The following is a 15,481-nucleotide window of genomic DNA, read 5'->3' on the forward strand; positions in this document are numbered from 1 at the left end:
GAGATATTGCTTTTGGTGAGGATACTTCTGGCTTTCTGAGACATTTTTTGCTACTTTATGAATTTTGATACTGTTTTTTTGCTAACTCTGTGCAGAATGCTTCTGGAAGCGTCACTGGAATTTCATTGAATCTATATACTGTTTTGGTAAGATGGCCATTTTTTACAAGTTTAATTCATCCAACCCATGAGCATGGGAGAACTTTCCAATCTCTCATGTCTTCTTCCATTTCTTTCTTCAGAGTTTTTGCTCTCAATGTGTAGGTTTTTTACTTCCTTGGTTAAAGACATTTTAAGTTATTTAATTTTTAGTAGTTATGATAAATGGGACTGCTTCCCTGAATTCCTTCTCATTTTTGTCTGTGATAACTTCTCTATTTTTATTTGAGTTTTTTTTCTTCTGATCAATTTGACAAGTGGTATATCAATCTTGTTTATTTTTTCAAAGAACCAGCTCTTTGTTTCATCATTTTTAATTGCCTCATGAATTTCCAATTCATTGATTTCTGTTCTGATTTAGGTTATTTCTTTTCATCTGGTAATTTTGAATTTGGATTATTTTCTTTTTACAAAAAAAGGTGAATAGTTAATCATTGAATTGAGCTTTCTCTGACTTTGTAATATAGGCACTTAGGGCTGTAAACCTCCCTCTTAGAACTACCTTCATTGTGTCCCATAAGTTTTGTTGTATTATGTTGTATTTTCATTAGCATTCAGTTCTCAAATTTGTGGAGGGATTAAAGCAAAACTACAGCAAAATACACTAAGTTGATGGGAAGAAATAATAAAGTTGAAAGCAGAAATTAATAAAATAGAAACAAAAAATCCAAAAATCAATGAGATAAAAAGTTGGTTCTTTGAAAGGATAAACAAAATAGACAAACCCTTAGCAAATCTGAAGAAAGCAAGAAGAGACCAAAATTAATATAATTAGCTGCCCCAGCCAGCAGGGAATTGAACAAGGACTCGAGGAGAAGCTAACCTGGGTGGAAAAAGGCAAACAGACACAAGAAGGAGACCATGCTAGGTGTTTATCAAGCCCTCAAGAGTTTATTCTTACATGTAGGTTTATATAGAGTTGTAGGGGGAAAGGGACATGGTTAGGGCAAGGAGTTGTAGGGGGAAGGGGTCATAGTTAGGGCAAAGATCACAGAATTATTGGTTAAACTGTAATGCCGTTGTTTCTTCATCAGCTACCAGCAGGATGGGGGAGTGTTTAGCCAAGTGTAAGATCCCATTGTTTCTGGTAGTTGAAAATTAGGTGAGGAAGTAGAAAGTTAACTTTCTATATGGCAGTCTTGGCTTCTGGTAGTTGAGTATTAGGTGAGGAAGTAAAAACTTAACTTGCTATATGGCAGTCTCTGTTAATATGGCCAAGGTTTGGTTCATAGCTCCCAACGTCTCCTCCCTTCTTTTATACAAAAAGAGGGGAGGCCCACTTTGCAGCAGTGGGCATTAATCAACTGGGAGAGTAGGTTCTGTCCCATGATAGAAAAGGAAAGAGAAGAAATGGCAAGACCAAAGGGCAACGTTCCTGGTCGGAGAACCAGAACGGGGGATTCCCCAATGTGCTTTACGTGAGCCTGACTGAAATTTAAAGAAATGGCAGCCACACTAAGAGCATTTACTGGCTGTTGCACACCCAGTTTTGTTGATAGGAAGAGAGGCTAGATAGGAGGTCTTTGCCAATGCCCAAACGGGCTGTTGGGATTCGCACAGGGAGCTAGGGGCTTTCAGCCACTGCCAGAGGGTAGCCCAGGCCAAGAGGCTTCAGTTGCCCTGTCTCTATGTTTCAATTTCATGCGATGGCACCAACTGAATGTAAAAGGAGGAAAAGAAGTGCAAAAAGAAAATTCACAGTTCTTGTGCCTTGAAAATCTGACTAAATAGTCTTAAATGATTTGCCTAGAAGTATGTGTCACTTGTTTTACCTTAATGTGTCTGTATCACAGGTGGGTTTCTTCTGTGGTGACCACGGAGCAGATCTGTTTTACAGGTGTATTGCCTGTAGTGATCTTACGCAGATCTTCACTAACCCTGGTGGGGTGGCGATCCAATGGTGAGGATGGCCATCCACTTGAGCGGCACCCAAGTCACACTTCGCACCTCGGGCCCAAAGTTCGGACACTACTTGCCCCAGCCAGTGGGGAATTGAACAAGGACTCGAGGAGAAGATAACCTAGGTGGAAAAAGGCAAACAGACACAAGAAGGAGACCATGCTAGGTGTTTGTTAAGCCCTCAAGAGTTTATTCTTACATCTAGGTTTATATAGAGTTGTAGGGGGAAGGGGACATGGTCAGGGCAAGTCATTGTAGGGGGAAGGGGACATAGTTAGGGCAAAGATCACAGAATTGTTGGTTAAACCATAATGCCTTTGTTTCTTCATCAGCTACCGGCAGGATGGGGGAGTGTTTAGCTAGGTGTACAATCCCATTGTTTCTGGTAGTTGAAAATTAGGTGAGGAAGTAGAAAGTTAACTTGCTATATGGCAGTCTTTGTTTCTGGTAGTTGAGTAAAAACTTAACTTGGTATATGGCAGTCTCTGTTAACATGGCTGAGGTTTGGTTCATAGCTCCCAACATTTAGAGATGAAAAAGGCAACATTACAACAGATACCAAAGAAATTCAGAAAATCATAACCATAATTTAAGAATATGTATTTCCCTAAATTTGAAAAACTGAAAAAAGGATGATTTCCTTGATTCATATGACCTACCAAAATTAAATCAATATGGCATAAGCCATTTAAACAGACAAATAACAAGTACAGAGAACCAAGAAGTTGTAAAATGACTCCCAACTAGAAAAAGTCCAGGTCCAGATGGATTTACTGGTGAATTTTACCAGACTTTCATGGAAGAACTAACAACACTGCTTCCTGAACTTTTCAATAAAAACGTAAAGGAGGAATTCTACTAAACTCCTACTTTGAAGCCAGAATCACCCTAATACCCAAATCACACAAAGACAGAACCAAAAAAAGAAAGGAAAATTACAGAGCAATCTCCCTCATGAACATAGATGCAAAAATTTTAAACAAAATATTGGAAAACAAAATAAAAGAATACATCATAAAGATTATTCTGACCAAGTTGGCTTTACCCCAGGGATGCAGAGATGGTTCAACATACACAAATCGATAAATGTAATATATCCTATAAATGGGCTGAAGGGCAAAAATCACATGATCATCTCAATAGACGCTGAAAAGGCACTCAACAAAATCCAACATCCCTTCATGGTAAACTATTGCAGAAACTGGGAACATAAGTAACATATCTCAACATAATAAAAGCCAGTTATGACAAACCTACAGCCAACATAATAGTAAATGGGGAAAAACTTGAAGCTTTTTCACTAAATTCAGGAATAAGACAATGGTGTCTACCATCTCCACATTTATTTAATATAGCAGTGGAAGTCTTAGCTATAGCAATAACCCAAGAGATACTCATAAAAGGGATACAAATTGGGAATGAAGAGACCAAATTATCATTATTTGAAGATGATATGCTTCTACACATAAAAGACATTAAAGACTCTACCAGCAAGCTGTTAGTCCTGATTAAAAAAAAACAAACAAAAAAAAAACCAACTTTTAGCAATGTAGCATGTTACAAAATAAACACATAGAAATCAGTAGATTTCTAATATACTAAGAAAAGACATGGGAAGAATGAAATCAGGGAATGTCTCCCCTTCACAATTTCCTCAAAATAATAATAATAATAAAGTATCTTGGAATAAAGGTAACCAAAAGAGTGAAGGATGTCTACAATGAGAACTTTAAAACCCTCAAGTGAGAAATTTCAGAATACAGTAGGAAATTAAAGACATCCCAAGTACTTGGATTGGAAGAATCAATATTGTAAAAATGTCAATCTTACCAAAAGTAATCTGTGCATTTAATGCAATCTCCATTAAAATTCCAATGACATTGTTCACAAAAATACCAAAAAAAAAAAACCCTAAAATTCATTTGGAAGCACACACACACACACACACACACACACAAACAAACAAACAAAAAAAAAAACAACAACAAAAAAAACCCCACCTCAAATAGCCAAAACAATTTTGAGCAAAAAATAAGGCTGGTGGTATCACCATACCTGATTTTAAGCTATATTACAAAGTCATAGTAACAAAAACAGCATGGTACTGGCACAAAGACAGACATGTATATAAATAGAACAGAATAGAGTGCCTAGATGTTAACCCATGCAGCTACAGCCATCTGATTTTTGACAAAAAAAAATGCCAAAAATATTCATTGGAAAAAAGATAGCCTGTTCAACAAATGGCACTGGGAAAACTGGATATATTTGTGTAGAAGGATGAAAATAGATCCTTGTCTTTCTCCATGTACAAGAATCAAATACAACTGGATCAGAGACCTTAATATCAGACTGGAAACTCTGAAATTGCTAGAGCAAAAGGGAGGTAAACCCTTCAACATATTGGCATAGACAATGACTTTCTGAATATAAATCCAGTTGCTCAGGAAATAAAACCACTAATCAACCACTGATATCTCAGGAAATTACAAAGCTTTTGTACAGCAAAGGACACTATGAACAGAGCAGAGACAATCTACAGAATGGCAGAAAATCTTTGCCAGCTACATATCTTACAGCAAATAAATACCCAGAATACACAAAGAACAAAAAAAAGCAGAACAATAAGAAATCAAACAACCCAATTGAAACATGGGCTAAGGAACTAAATAGAGAGTTCTCATCAGAAGAAATACAGATGGCACATAAACATCTAAAAAAGTGTTCTATGTCCTTAGCCATCAGGGAAATGCAAATTACAACTACTTTGAGATTCCATCTCACTCCTGTCAGAATGGTGACCATCAAGAAAACAAATGACACTAAAGCTTGGCAAGGATGTGGTAAAAAGGGAACACTTCTACACTGTTGGTGGGAATGTAATCTGGTACAGTCATTGTAGAAATCAGTGTGGAGATTACTGTGAGAGCTAAAATTAAATTTACTATATGATTCAGCTATAGAACTCTAGGCATATATCCTAATGACTCTTCTCAAAACCATGTTTATTGCTGCTCTATTCATAATAGGTAGGAAGTGGACCCAGCCTAGATGTCCCTCCACAGATGAATGGATAATAAAGGTGTGGCACATTTGCACAATGGGGTTCTATTCATCAGTAAAGAAAAATGAAATTTGCAGGGAAATGCGTTGATCTGGAAAGGATTATACTAAATGAGGTAACCCAGGCCCAGAAAGCCAAACATTGCATATTCTCTCTCATATGTGTATCCTAGCTACAAATGTATAGATTTGTGTGTGAGCACAAACCAACAATCAGTAGCAGAGGCCAGTAAGCTTGCAAAAGGCTATAAGGGAGGAAGGAGAGGGAAGAACTTAAGGGAATGGTATTGTATATATGTAAGTAGAAGAACAGATTACAGGGAGGGGAAAGGCCTAAGCGAGTCCAGGGGAAGAGATTGTGTAAAAGAAGGGTTGGGGAAGGTCAATCAAAATTCAAGATATTCTTAATGACATGAAAACCTACTTTTTTTTGACTAATGGCACATCCAGAAACCATAGGTTGTTACTAGAAAATTTTCAGTGCCAGTGATGGGACACATTCTAGTGAGTTATTGGCCAGGGAGATCCCTGTTTTCTCAAAAACATTACAGGCTATTGCCAAGGCCCTTGGTTCCCTTGAGAAATAGATGGTAAGACCCTATTGCTGAAGACTTCATATGCTTGAGTGGCAAAGTCACTGATAAATCAAGCTGGTGCTGAGCAGAAAACCTTCTCCCTGTAGGCCAGCCAACTGAAAGCTGGAAAATGTTGTACTTTATGCAGCCCATTGTGACATAGAAGTTATCAGCAGTAAAAACAGTGGACACTGGGAGCCTCAAGTTTGGCCAGGCAGGCCAAATGACCAAACAAATCCAATAATGGCTTGCTTGCTGTGGGGAAAACAACTGCTCACTAATTGAACTGGAGGCCTACTCTATGGGAGGGATTGTATGCCTGGTACTGAAAATCTAATCAAAAGCCTATGGCAGATGAAGTCATGAGCCATAGGGGTATAAAGCCTGCTCTTGTCTGGATAAATGCATATATGATTTTCACCAAATTGCCCTGACAGCACTGCACCTAATGTGTACATTCCTATATTACTGCTGCTCTCACTTCTGGTTAGAGAAGCTTCTCTTTTCAGATGATGATGATGAATGGAATGCTCCAAAAGGTAACATAATGCTGAGAAGAAGGGATGGAGGAGTGTCCAGCACTGAAACATCTCTATCACACCCTCAAAGGCTCATTCTCCATTGCAGAAGAGGTAGAAGAAAGAATACAAGAGCCAACGGAAGGATACCACTCCTTACAATGCAGCTGTCCAGACAGAAATTGGCCTCAACATCCATGATTTTGCAATACCTACATAAGACCCTTATAATAGAAAAAAAAATGATGACATCAAATTAAAGAGAGACTAATGGAGAGAGGGAGGGGATATGATGGATAGCAGAGCTGTGAAGGTGAAAGTGGGAGGAGGGATAAATATCATGGTTTATTGTCTGTAAGTATAGAAGTTGTCAATAAAAATATATAAAATAAATAAATACATATATGACATGTATAATCAAAAAGTGTATGATATAATTTCTTCTTGCTGAATTGTTCCCTTAATGAGTAAAAAGTGGCCTTTTTCACTTTTTATGACTTTCAGTTTAAAGTCTATTTTATCAGATATTAGTATAACTACACCTGCTTGTTTCTTACTTCCATTGCGATAGCAAATTATTTTTCAACCTTTCACCCTAAGGAGGTGCCTATCTTTGAAGAAAAGGTGGGTTTCTTACAGTCAGCAAAGGGAAGTATCCATTTCTCTGATCCAACCTGTAAACTGATTTCTTTTGATTCAGAAACTGGTTTCAGTAATATTTAGAGTTATGACTATGATTCAACTTAATCCCCATATTGTTGGAAGTTTTGGAAGATTGATATTTTCTTAAGCTTTGTATTATTTCATGTCTGTTGTAGATTTTAATGTGTCACACATTTCCCTCCTATTTCATTCTCACTTTTTTTTTTTTTAAACGTTTCACTATTTTTGGACTCCCACTTCTGTTCCTTTTTCCTGTCCTGAAGTTCTGATATTCTGTTCTCTGTATACTCTATTATGTTTGTTAGGCCTTTTGGGGAGCTTTTAAAGGGGATATTTCATTTTTATTATCCATTATGTTTTACTTCATCTTGTTCATTTCTTTATTGAATTCCATTCTTATTTACTGGTTTGACTTTCTTGTTGTCTCCTGGATTTCATTCTTGCACTTGATCATATTCTCTTTAAGCTCAGTGCACTGACCATTTTTTATTCCCCTCCGTCATTTACCCATCTGCTAAGTTTTATTCAATTCTCTTTAATTACATCAATTCATCTCATATTTTGTTGGTTCTCTTACAATTAATTCAAGCATCTATTCAATTCTTTTTGTTGATTTGCTTGTATTTCCTTCACCCATGCTTTGAGCTCAGTCTGTTCATTTTCTTCACTCATTCATGTTTGAAATTCTGCTTTATGTTCTTTTCCGATACTCTTTATGATTTTATTCATCCACTTGTTCACATATTTTCTTTGAGTTTATTTAATATGCTTACAATTTCATTATGAATATCTATGTCTGGAGTTTCCTCTATGATTTCATTGGCAGTTTCTCTTATGCAACTAGTCATTTTTGGTGATCTCTTGGGTTGATATCCTGCATTACTTGCTTGCATTGCAGTTTTCCCATCTCTAGATAGTCCCTTTGTGCTGCTCACAATGCCGCACTCATAGCTCGTATGGTATTTGTTCTGTGGCCTGGACAGCTTAGGTCAAGGTAAGAGTTGGAGAGTGGCCTGGAAAGATGGTTTAGTGGTTAAGCGCTTGCTTGTGAAGCCTAAGGACCACAGTTTGAGGCTCGATTCCCAAGGACCCACTTAAGCCAGACGCACAAGTTGGCACATGTATCTGGAGTTCATTTGCAGTAGCTGGAGGCTCTGGTTCCCCCATTCTCTCTCTCTCTCTCTTCTCTGCCCTTCCCTTCTCTTCTCTTCTCTTCTTTCCTCTCCTCTCTTCTCCTCTCCTCTCCTCTTCTCTTCTCTCTCTCTCTCTCTCTCTCTCTCTCTCTCTCTCTCTCTCTCTGTCTCTCTGTCATTCATAAATAAATTTTTTTTTTTGAAAAAAGAGTTGAGAGTGACCTATTGGTGTATTTGAGCCCACCTGGGCAGGGTCTACCTTGTCTGGGTAGCCTCCAGGTATGTGTGAGAATTCCCCTGAGAGACCTGGCCTGCTCAGTGTTAGAGCAGAGCCCTGTTTTTCCAATGCTAATCAGTGCCTGGGATTTTGGAGTATGTTTAGCACTGGGACCCTGTGTCTCTAGGCATTTGGTAGGTCAATAATTTTAGGAGTTCTAGGCTTCAGGTTGATGGTTCCTTGCTAGTATGACAACTTACTGCTCATTGTGATTACCAGGCAAGATACTTGTGGGGGGTGAAGAGTTATCATGGACATGATTGAGTTATATTCACCTATCACCTGACTTTTGGTGTGTACTAGTCCCTAGGACCCTTGGGTTCACAGAGCTAGTGAGAGAGGTCTAGATGGCAGAGAGAAAGTCCCACTGTGGGAAAGTAATTCAATGCTAGTGTGGTGGCTGCCTGATAACTTGGGGTGCAGATCCTTTATGTATGAGGGAAGGGAGGAAGCTTTCCAGGGTTTAGATGTCCGGCATTATACCCTGCCTGGCCTTTGGTGTGTGATTGGCCCCAAATCCCTATGGGCTGCAGTGCCGCTGGAATGGTTGTAGCATGCTATGTGTCAGGAATTCAGCTCTACTGTAACTTCTCCCTGTTCACAGCACTTTCAGGGGCTGGTACATACAGGGGAGGGGTAAGAAGTCCCTTCTCACGAGTGTCCAGCCTTCCTGCCTGCTACTTGATCTTTGGTGCTTAATCAGCCTAGGGTAGGGACCTTGTGGTCCACAGTGCTAGTGCTTCCTGACTGGGGCCTAGAGGGTGTTCTGAGCTGCTGGTAGAGAATACTTCCCTAGAATAGCAGCTCCTGCCTCAAAGCTGTTGGCAATTTTCAGGGCCTTGTACATGCAGGAGAGAGTTCAGGCATCCACCTAGGAATGAGCATTCATTGTTGCCTACTCGCTATCTGCCCTTAAGGTGAGTAGTCAGCCCAGGGACATTGTGGGCTCCAGTTATATTGTTGTCTAACCTGGGCTAAGAGGGAGCTCTCAGCTGTAGGCTGGAAATTTCACTCTAGGATGTAAGCATGCTTTCAGCTTCCAGCTCTTTCAGGACCCAGTATGTGCAAGAGAGTGAGAGATAGGAAGCTCACTTTAATTGGATGCCCAACTTTATTACTGTCTGGTACCTAGGGGTGGGAATGAGCCAAGATTCCCCCTATGGGATGCTCCTAAAACTAGAACACAGGATTGAGATCCATTCAGGGGACTACCCTAGAGGTTAGTGGTGAGTCTCTATTGCTTCTTCTGGATTTTTTTCTTTACTTTCTTTCTAGTGATTTTAATTGATTAAATATATATACATATATCTGCTCTCCTCTGTCTTAATTCTTCTGAGGGTCTTCCTTGGTGGAGTTATTAGTACTCATTGTGGGGACCAAGCAACATCAGTCAGTCTCTACATGAGGGTGTATGGTTCCTCAGGATATTACCACCCACCCTGAGGCTCTTATAATCTTTTTGCCCTTTCTTCCACTATGTTTCCCCCTTGATGGGGGGGGGGTAAGATACCAATCTGATTTAGTGTTGAGTTCTCTGTAGCCTCTGGATCTCTGTTTTGATGAGGGTTGAGTGACCATAGTGTCTGTTATCATCTCCTTGGAACTGACTTTCAGGCTGGCCTTGAGAGCATTATTCTTGTCACCCCTTCTACAATGACTTTTAGGTCTGGGCAGATGAGGTGAAGGTGCCCCACCTTATGGTTGATAGTTGGCTACTTTTGATGTTTTGATGTATCCTGATTCTCCACAGTGTTCTTCAGCATCTGTAAGATAGAACAGATTCTCTGACCAAAAGTGAGAACAGTTAGAATTAAAGGAGGTAAGCATAGTTATTTTAGAGATTTATTGATACATCTGGCCATTCTTCTTTAACAGTGGAGAATCTCTGTGAAGTATTTTGGTTTCCTGTCTTAAAAGATCTGGCTTGGTTCTCATAGCCAGAAATGAGTACTTCCTCATGTAGCAAGTGTCAGGTACAATCCATGAGCACTTGCTTATTTACATCTGCTGTTTGCCACTGTTGCACAGGTGTGTGCTTCTTGCTCAGCTGGTTGATTTTGTATCTGTCAGGATCTCCTGTTATTCATTGTGTTGGCATGTTGTTCTCCAAAATCACTCATACAACATTCTAGCACAATGTAGGCTAGCTGGGAAGGGACTGGATTCACTCTCAGTTCTAGTAGTCACTTTATATCCTGCAGCCAAATGCTGTGGTGTCTTCACCAATAGGGTCTTCCCTTTCAGCTCTTGCAAGTATTGTCTTAATGTTTTTGTGGAGGGGGTGGGTCTCCTTTCACAGTAGATCTGCTGGTACTTATGGAAGCAAGGCCTGGCCAGGCTTTTGGGAGCTCTGCCCTGGCTATAGTTCCTAGCTGCTGCAGAGTCACAGATGCTGATACCTAGACCTGATCTTCCTGGTACTGTGGTTGCTGGCCATCCTTTGCTCACTCCAGCTACAGTGTCATGGAATCCCCAAGGCAAATAATTTATGACATGCGTTCCCTTTGTGGAAGAAGTGTTCATTATGTGTTATCTTAGATCTTTCTTCCCCTTACTTTTTCTTGATATGGCTCCTAGTCTTCCATCTCTGATGCTATTGGAGGCAAGCCCATGGCCCTAATTCTTGATATATGGTGGATTTGTATAACTTCTAAACACAGATTCTCCCCATAGGCTGGAAACCAAAACTGTCACCAGAAGAGACCACCTGTAAAGCCAGTTTGTATCATTCCTCAGAAGGGACAGAAAGAAAGACAAAAAAGAAGAAATAGGCACCCTTTAGGATGGATGGAAACCCTGGAACCAGGGCTTACCTGAAGGATGAGTTCTGGATATCAGTATATTCTGGCTGTCTGCTGATAGAGGAGGGTGATGCAGGCTAGTTGGTTATGTACTTGGAAGTTTCCCAGAAGTAAGTGAAGTAACTAACAAAAACCACTGTGTTGAGAAAGTAATGAAACAAATGCCTGCAAGACATTTTGTGTTGGGGTGTTTTTGTTATAGTTATATTTCTTGTCTTAAGCCAGGCTTGAGAATTGTTTTGCCATCCAGGGCGGTATTTCTCTTTTTCACTCCCAGGACAAGGACTCAACATAGCAGAACCCAAATGTCTCACATTTCAATTGCTGGTGGCATATGGTGATCCATATAAATATTCCTGGTTTAAATAGTGAGGTATAGAATGGAAGCAAATGTGGATTGGCCTAATATTTGCTTTCTGGGACCAAATGAGAGTTTACCCAGCCATGATAGCCACTTCCTAAAGTCATCATGCTGCTAGGGAGAAAACTCTTTTTAATAGAATAAAAGATCCAGGTAGGAGTTCCAGTACCTACAGATACCTGGTCTTTGACAAAGAAGCCAAAATCACACTGGAGAAAAGATAGCATTTTCAAGAAGTGGTGCTGAAGAAATTGGACAACATCATGTTGAAAAACAGATCTATAGCTCTTGTTTTACTCTACAGAAAATTCAACTCCAGTGGATCAAAGACCTCAATATAAGACATGAATATGTCAAATGACTAGAAGAAAAGTAGGGAGAACACTAAATGATACAGGCATAGTGAGAAACATTCTGAATAAGAACCCAGCAGCCCAGTGAAATAGGTAAGCATTCAACCATTGGGGTATTATGAAACAAAAATTCTATTGTATAGCTAAACAAATCAGTAATGGAGTCCATAGAAAATATACAGAATGGAAAAAAAATATCTTCCCCAGTTATATATATGACTGAGGGTTCTAGAATATGCAAAGAACTCAAAAAGAAACTAAGCAATAGAAAAATTAGCAAGCCAGTCAAAAATGAAGTACGGAGGAAGACTTCCAACCAAAATGGCGACCACCTAACTGTGCCACACATCCTCAGGAAAGAAAGGCAAGACATTAATGGTTCACTGGGTCTTTTAGGGGAGAGAAATCTCCAATAGATTGCCAGTGGGAGGGCACATAGGGGGAAAAAGGGGGAATCATGCGTATGGGTATGGTTATGTACCCCAAGCAGCTGCAATACCCACAGTCCCAGCTTCAGGAAACTCCAGCACTTACTGTAGGAAAAGGATCACAGGCCAAAATAATTCCACATGCCTCAAGGCACAGGTGTGATCGCCCTGCTGCCCCTGCCCAGGACTGACCTTGGCCAGGCTACACCTGCTGGCCCATTGGAGCTCAGGCTCCTTTGATCAATTTTCCCACCAAACACACACAACTGCTGATCCTTGCTTGTGCAAACTGTCACTTGAACTAGCTCAGGTGCCAGCCCCCCTGTCTGCCAGGCCAGCCGACTGTCATTGTCCTGTTTCAGGTGAGCTCAGACTGCTTTCAGGTCCCAGTGTTCCACCACAACAGAGTTTGGGCTGCTTCAGTGTTTGGTGCCTCAGTGTCCTTCCTAGCATGACCACAGGCAGCTATGGTACATTACCACATGAGAACTCAGGCAACTTTGGCACCCCTGCAAGGCAGAAGCTCAGGCAGCTTTGGCAAGTGAGACCCAAAGCTCAGGCTATTTGGCAACTACTACAGGCTGCTATAGCTTCCCATTGTGCTTGAGCCCAGGCAGATCCACACACCTATGTGCCCATACACTGTGATAGGGCAGACCACAGTGCAAAAGAAATAACATGAAAAATCAAATGCAAGAAAATCCAGTTAGATCACCCAGTCCCACAATGAACATCTATAATCAAAACATAAAACAGTCATTAGGATCAGAACACCAAATGCAATGCAACCATGACCAAGCTAGTGATAGAACTTGAAGAGAAGCAACAAAGGACCAATAATCATGTGGATGCTGCCATCACTAGACTAGACCTAATATATAAGAAAATGGAAGGAGTTCAAAGGCAGTTAAGAGATATGAGTGAGAGTGAAAAAAAAAAAAAAAAGACCTCAAAAAGCAGCTGGCAAAGCTAAATGAAGACATAAAGAAATGCAAGGATGAATCAAGAAGCATCAAGAAAATCAAAATGCTGTGAAAAGGGAGCTTCACAGAGGGATGGAAATTATACATAGAAAAGTAGTAGAAAAGGCAAACCTAGTTGAACAAGTCCAAAACTCTCTACAAGCTCCCAAGAATAGAGAATAGAAGGATAGAAACTCTGATCTGGAAGACAAGATGAAAGAAACAGTTTGAGAGTTCAAAAATCTCAGTAAGTTCAAAAGTTTCTGTGAACAGAAAATGAGGGAATTGTGGGATACACTTAAACATCCTGGTATCAGGATCATTGGAATACCAGCAGGAGAAGAAATGCAGACCAAAGGCATGGAGAACTTATTTAGCAAAATAATTGAAGAAAAGTTCCCCAGTCTCTTAAAAGAAAGGCCCATTAAGATACAAGGAGCCAAGGAGGATTGCTGTACGTTCGAGGCCACCTTGAGACGACAGAGTGAATTCCAGGTCAGTATGGGCTAGAGCGAGACACTGCCTTGAAAAAATTAAAAATGACTTCTGGTTAAGGTGGTGGCATAGGTACCATGCCAAAGTAGCCAGGGGGGAAAAAAGACCAAAAAACTCAGCAAAATGAACACTTTTACTAAAAAGTGAGGTATATAGGAAATTGAAGCAGCAGTGGAGAAGTAAAAGAGATCCAGAGCATCCAGAGCCCACACAGGCCAGCAAAAGCAGTCCCGGCAGCTCTGCCAACCAGGGCAGTGGCAGCGGCACACCAGAAAGCTGCCAGACTCGGCTCCAGCCACAGGAAAAGCCAGGTGAGGGAGGCTTCCACTCAAACTGGAGCTCTCCGCAACTCAGAAAATGTGAAGGAAGAGTGGCAGTGAGCAACAGGAGGAGCAGACCACGAGGTAGAAGAACATGTGGAACAGCAAGAGAAACAGAGCAGCTGTGGCTCCCTCCCCTCCCCCACCGCCTGAGCCCAGCTCCAGCAAACAGAGCAGCCATCCCAGCCATGCCAACTTGAGCTGACAATGGGACCCAAGCAGGAGCAGAGTCTGGCACCAATATCAGCAACTCTGGCACCGGTAACAGAGGCCCCAGCAGCATCAGACCCAGGAGCGGCAGCAGCGACACACCCAGTGGCAGCAGCTTCAGTGGAAGCAGTGGCAGTGGACCCACCAGCAGCAGCTTCAGCAGCAGCAGTGGCTCCAGAAGTGGCAGCTATGGCAGCAGCAGCGGTGGGCCCAGCAGCACCTTCAGCTGCTGACAGACACAGCAGAGACAACTTTAGCAGCAGCAGTTCCAGAAGCAGGAGTGCTGATCTGAGGGGCCACAATTGCCAGGCTCAGTTTGCCACACAGGAAAAGCCAGTGCCCAGGTCCAGAAATCAGAACACCAGCCCGACAACCAGGCAGCAACTTGACTGAGACCAAAATCATCCAAGGTAACTGAGATTGCACCAGGGAAGGGTCTGACTTGGGCACAAGCTGACTTGGATCCCTCAACAAACCAGAAATCTTAACCTCTATGTTGATAGAGGATCTGGTTGTTATAATAACTACTCTGGCATACATAGTTGGGGCTGTTTTGGATTGAATGGGTACAGAGTTTAGTTAACTTTTAAAATCTACCTGTATTTTATTCCTTTCAGAACTACTTGAATACTCCCATAACAGGGAAACTCAACCACTAGGAACACCTTTGTAGATACTCTGAGAGTCTTAAGAGCCACACCTAACACCTTAAGCTCCTACCCTGAAAATATATAACATCAAACCAATTGATACAGCTAAGAATACCCAGCTAGCTAGAAAATCCAAGCATTAACTTGATCCAAGATAAAAAATATATACATTATAACACAAGAAACACTAAAAAGCAAGACGATATAAATCCACCTAAAAGTATTAATGCATCAGAAATGACCTCCAGTGAGAACGAGTTAGAGGAAACGGCTGAGAAAGATTTCAAAAGAATGATTGTAAATATGTTCAAAGAAGTCAGAGAACAAATCAAAGGAGTCAAAGAGGACCTTAAAGAGGAAATCAAAGGAATCAAAGAAGATGCAGGACACCAATTTTATGAAATAAAGAGGGCAATACAAGACATAAATAAGGAAATAGAAATAATAAAGAAAAACCAGTCAGAATTACTAGCAATGAAGAACACAGTTAATGAAATAAAAAACTCTGGAGGACTTCCGGTTAAGATGGCCGCGTAGGTACCACGCCAAAGCAGCCTAGGGGGGAAAAAGACCAAAAAAACTCAGCAAAATACACACTTTTACTAAAAAGTGAGG

The sequence above is a fragment of the Jaculus jaculus genome, chromosome 9 (genome assembly GCF_020740685.1).
Source record: "Jaculus jaculus isolate mJacJac1 chromosome 9, mJacJac1.mat.Y.cur, whole genome shotgun sequence".
NCBI lineage: Eukaryota > Metazoa > Chordata > Mammalia > Rodentia > Dipodidae > Jaculus > Jaculus jaculus.